Source organism: Nerophis lumbriciformis, linkage group LG17, assembly GCF_033978685.3.
Source record: "Nerophis lumbriciformis linkage group LG17, RoL_Nlum_v2.1, whole genome shotgun sequence".
NCBI lineage: Eukaryota > Metazoa > Chordata > Actinopteri > Syngnathiformes > Syngnathidae > Nerophis > Nerophis lumbriciformis.
In genome coordinates this window covers 5,868,307-5,882,653 of record NC_084564.2, presented here as the reverse complement: position 1 = coordinate 5,882,653, position 14,347 = coordinate 5,868,307, and the positions used below count along the sequence as shown (strand labels likewise).

Genomic DNA, 14,347 nt, shown 5'->3' with positions numbered 1-14,347 from the left:
GTTTGTGGCACCAGGTGTCTTCAAAATTTAACCCTTACACAATATTCTAATTTTGTGACACACGGAATTTTGGATTTTCATTTGTTGCCACTTCAAATCATCAAAATTAAATGAAATAAACATTTGAATGCATCAGTCTGTGTGCAATGAATAAATATAATGTACAAGTTACACCTTTTGAATGCAATTACTGAAATAAATCAAGTTTTTCAAAATATTCTAATTTACTGGCTTTTACCTGTACTCTGGCACGAGACAAGAGGAGGAAGAGACATTTATACACATGAGGGAGGGTGACACAAATGGGCACAATCAGGCAATCAGGAGAGACATCAGACCAGTGAAACGGGAGGAAGGGCAAGTGACCTGAAACGAGAGGGAGAGTTAACCTTTCAAAATAAAACAGGAAATGACAAGACAACATGAAACCAGACGAAACACAGACAAGACTTCACCCAGGTGTGACAGCAGTCTGCTTTCGGTCCCCGGACAATTTTTTTTTTAGCCCAATGCGGCCCCCTTGACTTCTCCATTTTATTGATAAAAAAACTAAATAAATCAGCACAAATTGTTGTATTCATTTTTGTTTTGTAGGTTAAAGTCTTTTATATTGTGTGCGCCTGAGTTAATTTTTCAGAATCAAATGGCTCAAGTCGGTCAAAAAATGTTTATAGTTTAAATCAGGATTTCTTTTTTAAAATTTTTTTATTTCAGTCAAATTGATTTTGCTGTACAAAACAATTTTAACAAAGTTGTACTTTGTTGTAAGTTATATATATTTCCTTCATCTTTTTTGCGTCTTCTTTAATGTAAATGAGGATACAGTGTTATGCAGAAGTGTACTTACAACAATTTGATAGACAAGTGATAGTTGACGGAGAGTTAATGCAGTAGTACTGTACTAGTGATGGGTCCGGCAACACCGATGCATCGACGCATGCGTCGAGTTCATAGAGCGAAACCCTGTGTCGGTGCGCGTACCGCTTTTAGAAAGTCACGTGACCGATCATGAGCTGTTTTGGTCACGTGACCGATACGCGAACTGTGTCGCACTGACGCCTCCTCTGTGCCCTGTGAGCGGATCTTTTCTACAGCCGGAGAAATAATAACTAAGAAGAGAAAGCGTCTAAAATTGAATACGTTGGAAAAACTGTTTTTTTTTTAATAAAAATGTGTAAAAAAAAAAATAATAATAATTTCCAGGTCCACAAGCATCCTCATTCACAACACGTTCTCTTAGATTTCCATGTTATGATACATGTTCACATTATTTATTGACTGTATCTAAAAAAGACAAAAAATATATTTTTATTTAAATGAAGTTATGAAATAATCCTAAATGAAATACAATGACTTGGTTTATATTATTGTATATACTAGGTCAGTGGTTCTCAACCTTTTTTCAGCAATGTACCCCCTGTGAATTTTTTTTTTAATTCAAGTACCCCCTAATCAGAGCAAAGCATTTTTGGTTGAAAAAAAAAAGATGAAGTAAAATACAGCACTATGTCATCAGTTTCTGATTTATTAAATTGTATAACAGTGCAAAATATTGCTCATTTGTAGTGGTCTTTCTTGAACTATTTGGAAAAAAAGATATAAAAATAGCTAAAAACTTGTTGAAAAATAAACAAGTGATTCAATTATAAATAAAGATTTCTACACCTCGAAGTAATAATCAACTTAAAGTGCCCTCTTTGGGGATTGTAATAGAGATCCATCTGGATTCATGAACTTAATTCTAAACATTTCTTCACAAAAAAAAAATCTTTAACATCAATATTTATGGAACAAATCTAGCTGTCAACACTGAATATTGCATTGTTGCATTTCTTTTCACACTTTTTCACAGACATTTTAGTGAGAAACCTGAGCTTGTGCTTCACGGAGTTTATGAACTTACATTCATATTTTGTTGAAGTATTATTCAATAAATATGTTTATAAAGGATTTTTGAATTGTTGCTATTTTTAGAATATTTTTAAAAAATCTCACGTACCCCTTGGCATACCTTCAAGTACCCCCATTTGAGAACCACTGTACTAGGTCATAAAATCAGTGTCAGTTGAGTCGGTCCATAGGTTGCCTGTAGGGATTTTTAATGTCCAGCAGATGTCAGTATTTAGTGACACAGTATCGACACAGTATCGACACAGTTTTGCAATGTGTCGAAACGCTTCATGAGGCCTCATCAACCCATCACTACTTGAGTGTATACCACTTTGTGGCTTTAATGTGAAGTTCGGAGCAATGCTCTGATGACATCGTGCTGCTTTGTTGAACATGTCCTTTCACCTTACAACACAAACATGACATTTCTGCATCCTTTATTACACATGTGCTGGACTTTCCTGTGAGCCCAGCGTTCCCCAAACATTTGCTTATATCGTAGCAGCTTGCTACGGATAAATATGGATGCCCACAGAAATGTTTGGCGCCATCAAAATAATGCCATTTTTTAGATTTGACGCTCACAAACACATTGTAATGGGACTTCAGATAGGAGTCAGTAGCCTTTCTCTGTAAGAATTAGCTTGCTTAAAGAAGGTGCTCTTCAATTAGAAAACAATAGCCATCAACTAGTTTGACAAAGAGATGGTCATCAAACACAACAACTGTCTAACTCTTACGAACCAAAAATAAACAGCTCAGCTCGTAACAGGTAAGTGAACACACAACAATGAACCATCATTTTATGTGGCGTTACAATATAGTAGTGTTGTCCCGATACCAATATTTTGGTACCAAAATGTATTTCGATACTTTTCAATGTTTTTCTATTTCTTTTCTAAATAGAAGGGACCACAAAAAATTGCATTATTGGCTTTATTTTAACAAAAAATCTTACGGTACATTAAACATATGTTTCTTATTGCAAGTTTGTCCTTAAATAAAATAGTGAACATACAAGACAACTTGTCTTTTATTAGTAAGTAAACAAACAAAGGCTCCTAATTTAGTCTGCTGACATATGCAGTAACATATTGTGTCATTTTACATTCTATTATTTTGTCAAAATTATTAAGGACAAGTGGTATAAGTGACGACTTGTCCAGGGTGTACCCCGCCTACCGCCGGAATGCAGCTGAGAAAGGGTCCAGCACCCCCCTGCGACCCCAAAAGGGACAAGCGGTAGAAAATGGATGGATGGATGGTAGAAAATGGATTATTAATCTACTTGTTCATTTACTGTTAATATCTGCTTACTTTCTCTTTTAACATGTTCTGTCTACACTTCTGTTAAAATGTAATAATCACTTATTCTTCTGTTGTTTGATACTTTACATTAGTTTTGGATGATACCCAGAGGTGGGTAGAGTAGCCAGAAATTGTACTCAAGTAAGAGTACTGTTACTTTAGAGATTTATTACTCAAGTAAAAGTAATGAGTAGTCACCCAAATATTTACTTGAGTAAAAGTAAAAAGTATGTTGTGAAAAAACTACTCAAGTACTGAGTAACTGATGAGTAACATACACACACATATCATATATATATATATATATATATATATATATATATATATATATATATATATATATATATATATATATATATATATATACATATACATTGATATATACAGTATATCATTTATATTTATTTATTTTGCCGTTTTTGTTTACATGTTAAAGGTGTTTTAATGAATATACATGCATGTTTAACACATATAGATTCCTTTCTTTCATGAAGACAAGAATATAAGTTGGTGTATTACCTGATTCTGATGACTAGCATTGATTGTAATCAGACAGCAGTGCTTAACGTCCACGTTTTCAAATGCAGGAGAAAAAAAGTTCCTCCTTTCTGTCTAATACCACATGAAAGTGGTTGGTTTTTGGTATCTTATTTGTCCAGCTTCCATATTCGTTTTCACACACTTTACAAGAAATACATTGGCGGCAAATTCCGTAGCTTGCTAGCTTGTTTGCGCTGGCTTTCGGAGACTCTTATTTTGAAAGCGCAGGCGCGATGGAGCGGCACTTTTATTGTGAAGACAGGAACTGTGCAGTCAGTCTTTAGGCTTGTGACGGGATGTACGTTTGAAATAAAAAAGTGTCTTTTTTCCTTCACACTTTTGATTGATTGATTGAAACTTGTATTAGTAGATTGCACAGTACAGTACATATTCCGTACAATTGACCACTAAATGGTAACACCCCAATAAGTTTTTCAACTTGTTTAAGTCAGGTCATGTGACCGCCTGGCTCTGTTTGATTGGTCCAACGTCACCAGTGACTGCATCTGATTGGTGGAACGGAGTCAAACGTCACCAGTGACTGCATTTTATTGGTGGAACGGAGTGAAACGTCACCAGTAACGCAGGCACTTTGAAGGTCTGTCTGACAGACCAAAACAAACAAAGCGTGCATTAACAGATCGATAAAAATTAGTAGCGAGTAGCGAGCTGAATGTAGATAAAAGTAGCGGAGTAAAAGTAGCGTTTCTTCTCTATAAATATACTCAAGTAAAAGTAAGTTGCATTAAAACTACTCTTAGAAGTACAATTTATCCCAAAAGTTACTCAAGTAGATGTAACGGAGTAAATGTAGCGCGTTACTACCCACCTCTGATGATACCACAAATTTGGGTATCGATCCAATACCAAGTAGATATAAGGATCATACATTGGTCATATTCAAAGTCCTCATGTGTCCAGGGACATATTTTCTGAGTTTATAAACATAATATACTTTTTTTTTTTTAAACAAAAGTGTGATGCCAAAAAATATCGAAGTGATCATAGTAGTATCGACTAGATACGCTCCTGTACGTGGTATCATTACAGTGGATGTTAGGTGTAGATCCACCAATGGCGTTTGTTTACATTTTGACGGTGGTGAGCTACGGTGTGTAGTGAAGCATGTTTAGCTATTCCTCGTCCTGCAGGGATGATGCTTGTAAGAAACTTACTTTATTTGTCGCCATGGAGGCAAGGATTAGTGATTCAGAAGTAGCTCAAACACTGCCGACTGGGGCTGGACGCTAACAGCACCTCTTCCTGAGGGCGTTTCAGTGTTATAACTTCACCTTTATCGTTAGTTTTTAAGCCAAAATGCGTCCGTTCTTCCTTTTCTGTCTACACACTGTGTCTGTTTGTAAGTACTCCGTGATTGTGCGCTGCCGAACATGCTCGTCTGCTCGTAAACCAGCAATGTCATGACGTGACCACGACGGGGGGGTGGCGGACCGGTACTTTCCAGAGGCGGTATAGTACCGGATATGATTCATTAGTCTCGTGGTACTATACTAATACTGGTGTACCGTAGAACCTTAGTACACACACAAAACCCTTATTTAGATAAGGCTGTCTGAGCTACTTTTGCAAATTGTTATCATTTGTACTAATAGAACATATAGTTTACACACGTTATTTAGCACTTGTTTGATTCCTGGTAGTCCAGGCCTTAGATGTACGAGGTGAACATTATCTTCATACTTGCCAACCTTGAGACCTCCGATTTCGGGAGGTGGGGAGGCGTGGTCGGGGGTGGGGCGGGGGGGCATGGTTGGGGCGGGGGCATGGTCAAGAGGGGAAGAGTATATTTACAGCTAGAATTCACCAAGTCAAGTATTTCCTATATATATATATATATATATATATATATATATATATATATAGGAAATACTTGACTTTCAGTGAATTCTAGCTATATATATATATATATATATATTTATTTTATTATAAATATATGTATATATAAATAAAAGAAATACTTGAATTTCAGTGTTCATTTATTTACACATATACACACACATAACACTCAACTACTCATTGTTGAGTTAAGGGTTGAATTGTCCATCCTTGTTCTATTCTCTGTCACTATTTTTCTAACCATGCTGAACACCCTCTCTGATGATGCATTGATGTGTGGCACGCACAAAAGTGCTTTCATCAAATGCATTTGAGTCTGGAATCTTCCATCTCTCCCTAGCATGGCCCAAAACCGGTCAAGCTTTGCTTCCTGAGGAAGATCTTCAGTGCCAAGCACTTGGTAGTCCACTACTTCTTCCCAGAGGCTATCCAGGTCCAATCGCAGCTGCGGCTTAGAACTTACAAGCTGTTATGAGAGTAGCGTATGTGTGTGTGTGTGTGGCCCTTTAATAGGTGAGCATGTGAGGTGAGTGACATCAGTGAGTGTGTGGGCGAGAGAAGAGAGGGAGCGGTAGCGTGAGTGCGAGCGGGGACTAGTTTGTTTTGTGTTGGATTGGCTGTGTGCAAGCAATCAATAAAGCAAGATTTGCAACTAATCGCCGGACTCGGGCAGGAAAGGTGCAACAAAGCGTATTTCTTCATCTTACTTGTCGTCGTCGGCGTCGCCATGGCTGTATCTTCCTCGTTCTTCTGCTTGGTCTCCTTGTTGTGTGCGCAGTTGTGCACTGCACTCTCTAAAAGCCGTACATGTTATTGATGTTATAGATGGCAGTATTGTCCTGTTTAAGAGTGTCACAACATTGCTGTTTACGGCAGACGAACTGCTGGTAGACAAAAACGTGACTGCTGTTGTTGTGTGTTGTTGCCGCGCTGGGAGGACGTTAATGAAACTGCCTAACAATAAACCCACATAAGAAACCAAGAACTCGCCCTCCATCATTCTACAGTTATAACGTGATTGGGCAGGCACGCTGTTTATATCGTGGGAAAGCGGACTCAGGTCCGCATGCAGCTGGAGGGGGCGTGGCCTCCAGCTCCGCCTGAATTTCGGGAGATTTTCGGGAGAAAATTTGTCCCGGGAGGTTTTCGGGAGAGGCGCCGAATTTCGGGAGTCTCCCGGAAAATCCGTGAGGGTTGGCAAGTATGATTATCTTTAAAATCAGCCTACATTCCGATCATGAAATGTTTGTGTTAACCGCCATTATATGCGAAATCAACACCTGTAAGTCAATAACTTCATGTTGTGTTGTTGAATATTTCATTTCTGATGACACCAGCCAAAAAGCTCAGTTTTACACGTGCCACACACAAACACTGAGTCACAACCAACCACGCAAATTAGACAATGACCTCATCTAGCGACAATAGACATTTCTGGTGATAAGGTTGCCCGATTGTAATAGTGGCATGTTGCTTTTTTTGTTGTCTTTTATGAAATGATTTGCTACGAAACAGTTTTTTCTTGCTCCTGCGGGGAGGAAACGAGCATAAATGTGACTTACACGGTTGTCAGCAGACAGCGAGCATGTAACAGCAATAATACAAAGGGAGGATGAATAATGAATGTTTAGCATATGCAGACGGCGACATGGAGGACCTGTTGTAGATGCACACGGACAATCTGTCAGGGAGGAGGAGTGCCAGTGCCAGCCACACAGGAGGCCTGGGCCCAGCGAGAGGCTACACACTAAGGCCGTGTTCACACCAACACAGATACTTCATAAATGCATACTTATCTCTGCGTTTAGGCCTCTTGTCCACGCGCAGACGCATACTTTTGTCTTTAAAAACGCAAACGCTGGCCAAAGTATAGAGATCCAAAACCTTCCCCTTAGCGTATGCGTGTACACCAGTGTTTTTAAACCACTGTGCCGCGGCACACTAGTGTACCGTGAGATATTGTTTGGTGTGCGGTGGGAGATTATCTAATTTTACATCATTGTGTTAAAAATATTTTTTGCTAACCAGTACCGTATTTTCCGCACCATAAGCCGCCCTGGGTTAAAAGCCGCGCCTTCAATGAACGGCATATTTCAAAATTTTGTCCACCTATAAGCCGCCCCGTGTTATAAGCCGCATCTAACTGCGCTAAAGGAATGTCAAAAAAACAGTCGGATAGGTCAGTCAAACTTTAATAATATATTAAAAACCAGCGTGATGTGGGCGCGCATGGAGTCGTATATCAACATGGACGGAGCTGCGTGAAAAAAGCCACCCGGCCTCTTCGCGTAAACTTACCTTAACCACTCGCTCATCTTTTCTTCATCCATCCATCCCTTCGAGTTAGCTTTTATGATGACGCCGGCTGGAAAGGTCTCTTTTGGCAAGGTCTTCCTTTTGAATATCACCATGGGTGGAAGTTTCTGGCCATTAGCATGGCAAGCTAGAACCACAGTGAAGGATGACTTCTCATTCCCTGTGGTGCGAATATTCACCGTACGTGCTCCCGTTGTATCCACAGTGCGGTTCACAGGAATATCAAAAGTCAGTGGAACCTCGTCCATGTTGATAATGTTCTTTGGCCGGATCTTTTTTTCAGCTATCTTGTTTTTACAATATGCACGGAAAGTAGCCAGCTTTTCTTGAAAGTCTTTAGGCAGTTGCTGTGAAATAGTAGTCCGTGTGCGGATGGAGAGATTGCGTCTTTTCATGAACCGGAAACCTGTCGCTTAGTAGGAGCCATTTTGTGGTCTTTACAGATGTAAACACACAAAGGAAATAAAACGTAATATCCGCGCACTTCTTCTTCTTCTACCGGGGCGGGTGGTTGCTTACAGTAGAAGAAGAAGCACTTCCTCTTCTACGGGGAAAAAAGATGGCGGCTGTTTACCGTAGTTGCGAGACCGAAACTTTATGAAAATGAATCTTAATATTAATCCATATATAAAGCGCACCGGGTTATAAGCCGCACTGTCAGCTTTTGAGTAAATTTGTGGTTTTTAGGTGCGGCTAATAGTGCGGAAAATACGGTATTTATAATCCGCAAATGTGCCGTTGTTGAGTGTCTGTGCTGTCAAGAGCTCGGCAGAGTAACCGTGTAATACTCTTCCATATCAGTAGGTGGCAGCTGGTAGCTAATTGCTTTGTAGATGTCAGCGATGGTAAAAAGGTATCTAATGCTTAAACCAAAAATAAATAGAAGGCGAGTGCCGCTAAGAAAAGGCATTGAAGCTTAGGGATGGCTATGCAAAACGAAGCTAAAACTGAACTGGCTGCAAAGTAAACAAAAACAGAATACTGGACGACAGCAAAGACTTACAGCGTGTGGAGCAGCAGACGGCGTCCACAAAGTACATCCGTACGTGACATGACAATCAACCCCAAAATAGGAGCGCAAGACAAGAACTAAAACACTACACACAGGAAAACACCAAAAAAGTCAAAATAATTCGCGGCGTGACGACGGTACACCTACTTTGAGAGAAGAGCTATAGTTATGCATGCTTGGTTATGGTTTGAACTCATATCCAACAATTGCGAGAATGACTTTTTACTGTCGATATCGGCTCCTGAGATTCATTTTTTTAATGTTTTCTGCTGGTGGTGTGCCTTGGGATTTTTTTCAATGAAAAAAATGTGCCTTGCCTCAGGAAAGGTTGAAAAACACTGCTGTACACGGCACTAACAGAAACTTCTGATGATGTCACGGTTGTACGCTGTCATTTCCAAGCTCAACAACACTGCCTTGCTGCCTTTAAACACGCTATAAGAGGACTTATTGTATGTTTGAACGTAAACATGCTGGATTTTCACTCAACATTAATTAAAAAGACACATCAAAATGGGCTTTGCCACGGTTGTGGATACGATCGCTGTCGATGGGACAACTTTGACCAGCAAGACTTTTTGCTCTGTGTCATAAGAAATGCGAGGTAGCTTACATCAAAGCTACAAAGAGAGAAAATGGACTGCAAAAACCAGGTAAAAAAAAAAATGGAGGAATTACAATGACCTGGATGAATGAGAACATCCATACATACGGAGAACATTCATGATGATTGGTCGGTGTTCGTCAAAATCATAACAGGCCTCATGACGACGAGGGAGACGGAGACAGAGGGACGCTTCAAGCTGACCACTCGAAAAAAAAACATACCGTATTTTCCGCACTATAAGCCGCGCCTAAAAACCACAAATTTTCTCAAAAGCTGACAGTGCGGCTTATAACCCGGTGCGCCTTATATATGGATTAATATTAATATTCATTTTCATAAAGTTTAGGTCTCGCAACTACGGTAAACAGCCGCCATCTTTTTTCCCCGTAGAAGAGGAAGCGCTTCTTCTTCTATGGTAAGCAACCGCCAAGGTAAGCACCCGCCCCCATAGAAGAGGAAGCGCTTCTTCTTCTACTGTAAGCAACCACCCGCCCCCGTAGAAGAAGAAGCCCCCGGATATTGCCTTTCATTTCATTTGTGTGTTTACATCTGTAAAGACCACAAAATGGCTCCTACTAAGCGACAGGTTTCCGGTTCATGAAAAGACGCAATCTCTCCATCCGCACACGGACTACTATTTCACAGCAACTGCCTAAAGACTTTCAAGAAAACCTGGCTACTTTCCGTGCATATTGTAAAAACAAGATAGCTGAAAAAAAGATCCGGCCAGAGAACATTATCAACATGGACGAGGTTCCACTGACTTTTGATATTCCTGTGAACCGCACTGTGGATACAACGGGAGCACGTACGGTGAATATTCGCACCACAGGGAATGAGAAGTCATCCTTCACTGTGGTTCTAGCTTGCCATGCTAATGGCCAGAAACTTCCACCCATGGTGATATTCAAAAGGAAGACCTTGCCAAAAGAGACCTTTCCAGCCGGCGTCATCATAAAAGCTAACTCGAAGGGATGGATGGATGAAGAAAAGATGAGCGAGTGGTTAAGGTAAGTTTACGCGAAGAGGCCGGGTGGCTTTTTTCACGCAGCTCCGTCCATGTTGATATACGACTCCATGCGCGCCCACATCACGCTGGTTTTTAATATATTATTAAAGTTTGACTGACCTATCTGACTGTTTTTTTGACATTCCTTTAGCGCAGTTAGATGCGGCTTATAACACGGGGCGGCTTATAGGTGGACAAAGTTTTGAAATATGCCGTTCATTGAAGGCGCGGCTTATAACCCAGGGCGGCTTATGGTGCGGAAAATACGGTACATGAAAATGTCAGGAATTCTCTCCCGCAGATTAGATTTTTCTTTTAGTGATAAAGATGACGTGCAGGCAACCCACAATAATGCGTGTCCTTGGGCATATTTAGACAAATGTATGCGTTTAGAGAAAACAATGCCAACAACCTTAGTTTTTAGTTGTTTACTCTGTTAGCCAAAATCATAACTGCTCTCTTCATCTAAGACGTCCAACACAAATTAAAGGCCTACTGAAATGTCATTTTCTTATTTAAACGGGGATAGCAGGTCCATTCTATGTGTCATACTTGATCATTTCGCGATATTGTCATATTTTTGCTGAAAGGATTTAGTAGAGAACATCGACGATAAAGTTCGCAACTTTTGGTCGCTGATAAAAAAAAGCCTTGCCTGTACCGGAAGTAGCAGACGAGTAGCATGACGTCACAGGTTGTGGAGCTCCTCACATCCGCACATTGTTTACAATCATGGCCACCAGCAGCGAGAGCGATTCGAACCGAGAAAGTGACGATTTCCCCATTAATTTGAGCGAGGATGAAAGATTCGTGGATGAGGAAAGTGAGAGTGAAGGACCGTTCACCTACCCAAAGTTCATACAGCACATATATTTCCCCAAAGTCCCCAAAGTTACGTACGTGACATGCACATAGCGGCACGCACGTACGGGCAAGCGATCAAATGTTTGGAAGCGTACTCACGGTACCGTGTCTGCGTATCCAACTCAAAGTCCTCCTGGTAAGAGTCTCTGTTGTCCCAGTTCTCCACAGGCCAGTGGTAAAGCTTGACTGTCATCTTTCGGGAATGTAAACAATGAAACACCGGCCGTGTTTGTGTTGCTGAAGTCGGCCGCAATACACCGCTTCCCACCTACAGCTTTCTTCTTTGCTGTCTCCATTGTTCATTGAACAAATTGCAAAAGATTCACCAACACAGATGTCCAGAATACGCGCGAAATTAAAAATTGCACTTTAGTAAGCTAACCCGGCCGTATTGGCATGTGTTGCAACGTTAAGATTTCATCATTGATATATAAACTATCAGACTGCGTGGTCGGTAGTAGTGGGTTTCAGTAGGCCTTTAAGGAACACACATTAAGGTGAGTTGAGTTCATGAAAAGTTTTACTGCACATAACTATTAACAACTGTTCCCAAACAACATACAAGTTTTTTTTTTTACTGTAGGGAGAGAAAATGAATAACATAATAGGGGTGGGCCGAAGAAAAGGCAAACTAAATAAATACTTAGTGTAGGGTGTGGGTACCCCTCGAGGTAGTTGTAGGGTGTCCCCAGCTAAATGACAGATAGTTAATAGTAATGGACCCTTATTACATTAACATTGATATTATACATGTGGGCCCATAGATATAAACACAGTTAAAAGTAGCTTTGATGTAGCAAGCTACTTTTGCCGTGTAGCTTGCTACAATTCTCCGGGGATAGCTTCCCTTGTAGCTTAGCTGCAGTCAATCGAGAGTAACTTGTAGCATAGCTTACTACATTTTCCAAGTAGCTTGCCCATCACTGCCAAAAACCTTCAACAATACTCCATTTACATTTCATGACCGGAGTATTAACCAAGTATTAGCGATAATGTTATTTGAAGCGCTAACGTTAAGGACCTATATTTAGCGGTGCATTGACCACAGAGAGTTAACTTATTGCTTTATTGACATAATGAGCTGGTCAGCTGCTCTCTCGGTTCTGAACAGTGTTGGGTTAGTTACTGAAAACCAGTAACTAGTTATAGTTAGTAACTCAGTTACTAACTCAGTTACTTACAGTTTGTACACCAAAAGTAATGCGTAACTATTTAGTTACTTATTTTTTTCTTTTATTTTTTAAGGCTCCCATTAATGCCCTTTTAGCCTTCATTTCAGTACTGTTATTGCACTGGAGAATAATACAATCTGTTGATCAACTTGACATGCATTTGCATCACTGAACCCTGCTAAGCAATGTGGTCTACATACAACACACAAAGACAAAGATATGTTTCAAAGGGCCAATTTATTTCGGGCCAGAACAAATTGACAAAACTATTTTAAATAGCTGCAACATAACATACATAAGTAACAAACAGCATAATAACAACATGTCACAACATAGCTGTAAACCTGGCTTCACCCAAGGAAGGCACACATGACATACACAAAGCCAAACCAGGCATTTTTTTTTCTCTCTCAAGGAATTCCGAAATAAAATCATGTCACCATGAGATCAACACTGTACTGAAGCCCAGAACACTACGCATTTCCCCAGTTTTAGTTTTGAGAAAAGGAAAGATTGGCCTGGCCTTCTAGGATCCCTCTTTATGTTTGTGAATTTTATAGTCTATACATTTAGAGTGATAATCAAACACTCTAGAAGTCTAGAATGAAAGAGTATATAAAAGAATTGACAAAGTGTGTGTACCTTCAGTGCTGAATGATGAGCAGAGGCATAGTTTTGAGTGTTTTCTTTAGCTCGCTTTCCATGTTTATGTACTCACTGTCCACTGTGTCCAGCTGCCTGAAATCGGGTGACTCCACTGTAGAAATAGCCTGCATGTCTTCTAGCACACACGCTGCAATGGCTCTATCAATGTTGTCCTGACTAGCAGTCCCTCCGTTAAAATCCTTAGATGAAGTGTGTCTCTCTTTACTAGCTTCGTCGTAGCATGTTGCCTTTGTAGCTGTTTCAGCAGATTTGAATTGCTGTTTTGGTCAGTAGATAGGATCTTTGATCCAAGACACAACTTACATTGAACTAAAATGTTCTTTTCTTTGTGCTCGACAAAAGAAAAGTAGTGAGAATATCTCCATGTTAAGAAACTCGACGTCTGGCTCCACCATGATGTGTTGTTAGTAAACACAGACAACCCCCCCACCCCGCCCACCGCCGCCCCCACCCACACAAAGCGCGCCTCTTCTTTTCCTTGTGACACAGAAGGACGACACCGCAGCGCTCCAATAAAACACACTCAGATCTTCTGTTTCTAGCCGATACTACATACAAAATAAAATAATGCAGTAACGCATCATGTAGTAACGGTAACTGAGTTACTGAATATAAAAAATAACGCGTTAGACTACTAGTTACTGCGAAAACAACACTGGTTCTGAGTTGGTGAAAGTTAATTCTAGATTAGAAATCATGCATCAGAATATAGAATAATAATAATAAACCGACAAGTTGGTCAACATTGACCTTCAAAGACACAACAGAACGCTCGTTTGCAACATTTTTTTTAACCTCTGTGAGTATAGTGATTAATTCCTAATCCTAACGGGAAGATATAAACATCCAATCAGTCGTCAGGATGACCAAAATTCAATAATCAAATCAACATCAGAACACAACATTGATTAAACCTCGTCAAAAAGCACGTTGTTTCAACGTTATGTTTGAGTTGCTCAATGTCAAGACCTTATTCAACAAGTTCTCAAGGTTGTTTTAATGTCTTGTGCCTGCTGGGTGCTTCATTAGAAATGGCAACATAGGATGAATGAAAACTAAGTAGATTATTGACTACAATGGCGGACCTGCACAAAGCCCTTTGGGTA

The 14,347-nt window shown here is 40.0% G+C and overlaps 1 protein-coding gene across 8 annotated transcripts in view; it reads left to right on the top strand.

The window, feature by feature from the left end:
* The window catches only part of slc8a2b (solute carrier family 8 member 2b), a 344,572-nt gene that overhangs the window by 226,495 nt on the left and 103,730 nt on the right, over nt 1-14,347 (top strand). Inside the window, exon 1 of one of the 8 annotated variants that reach the window (XM_061972301.1) lies at nt 2,516-2,662. The exons of 6 other annotated variants lie outside the window; for them this stretch is intronic. The gene's annotated coding sequence lies outside the window, so the exon portion shown is untranslated. Of the gene's footprint in view, nt 1-2,515; nt 2,663-14,347 lie in introns of those variants that run through there. One more of the 8 variants, XM_061972303.1, reaches the window with a different exon arrangement.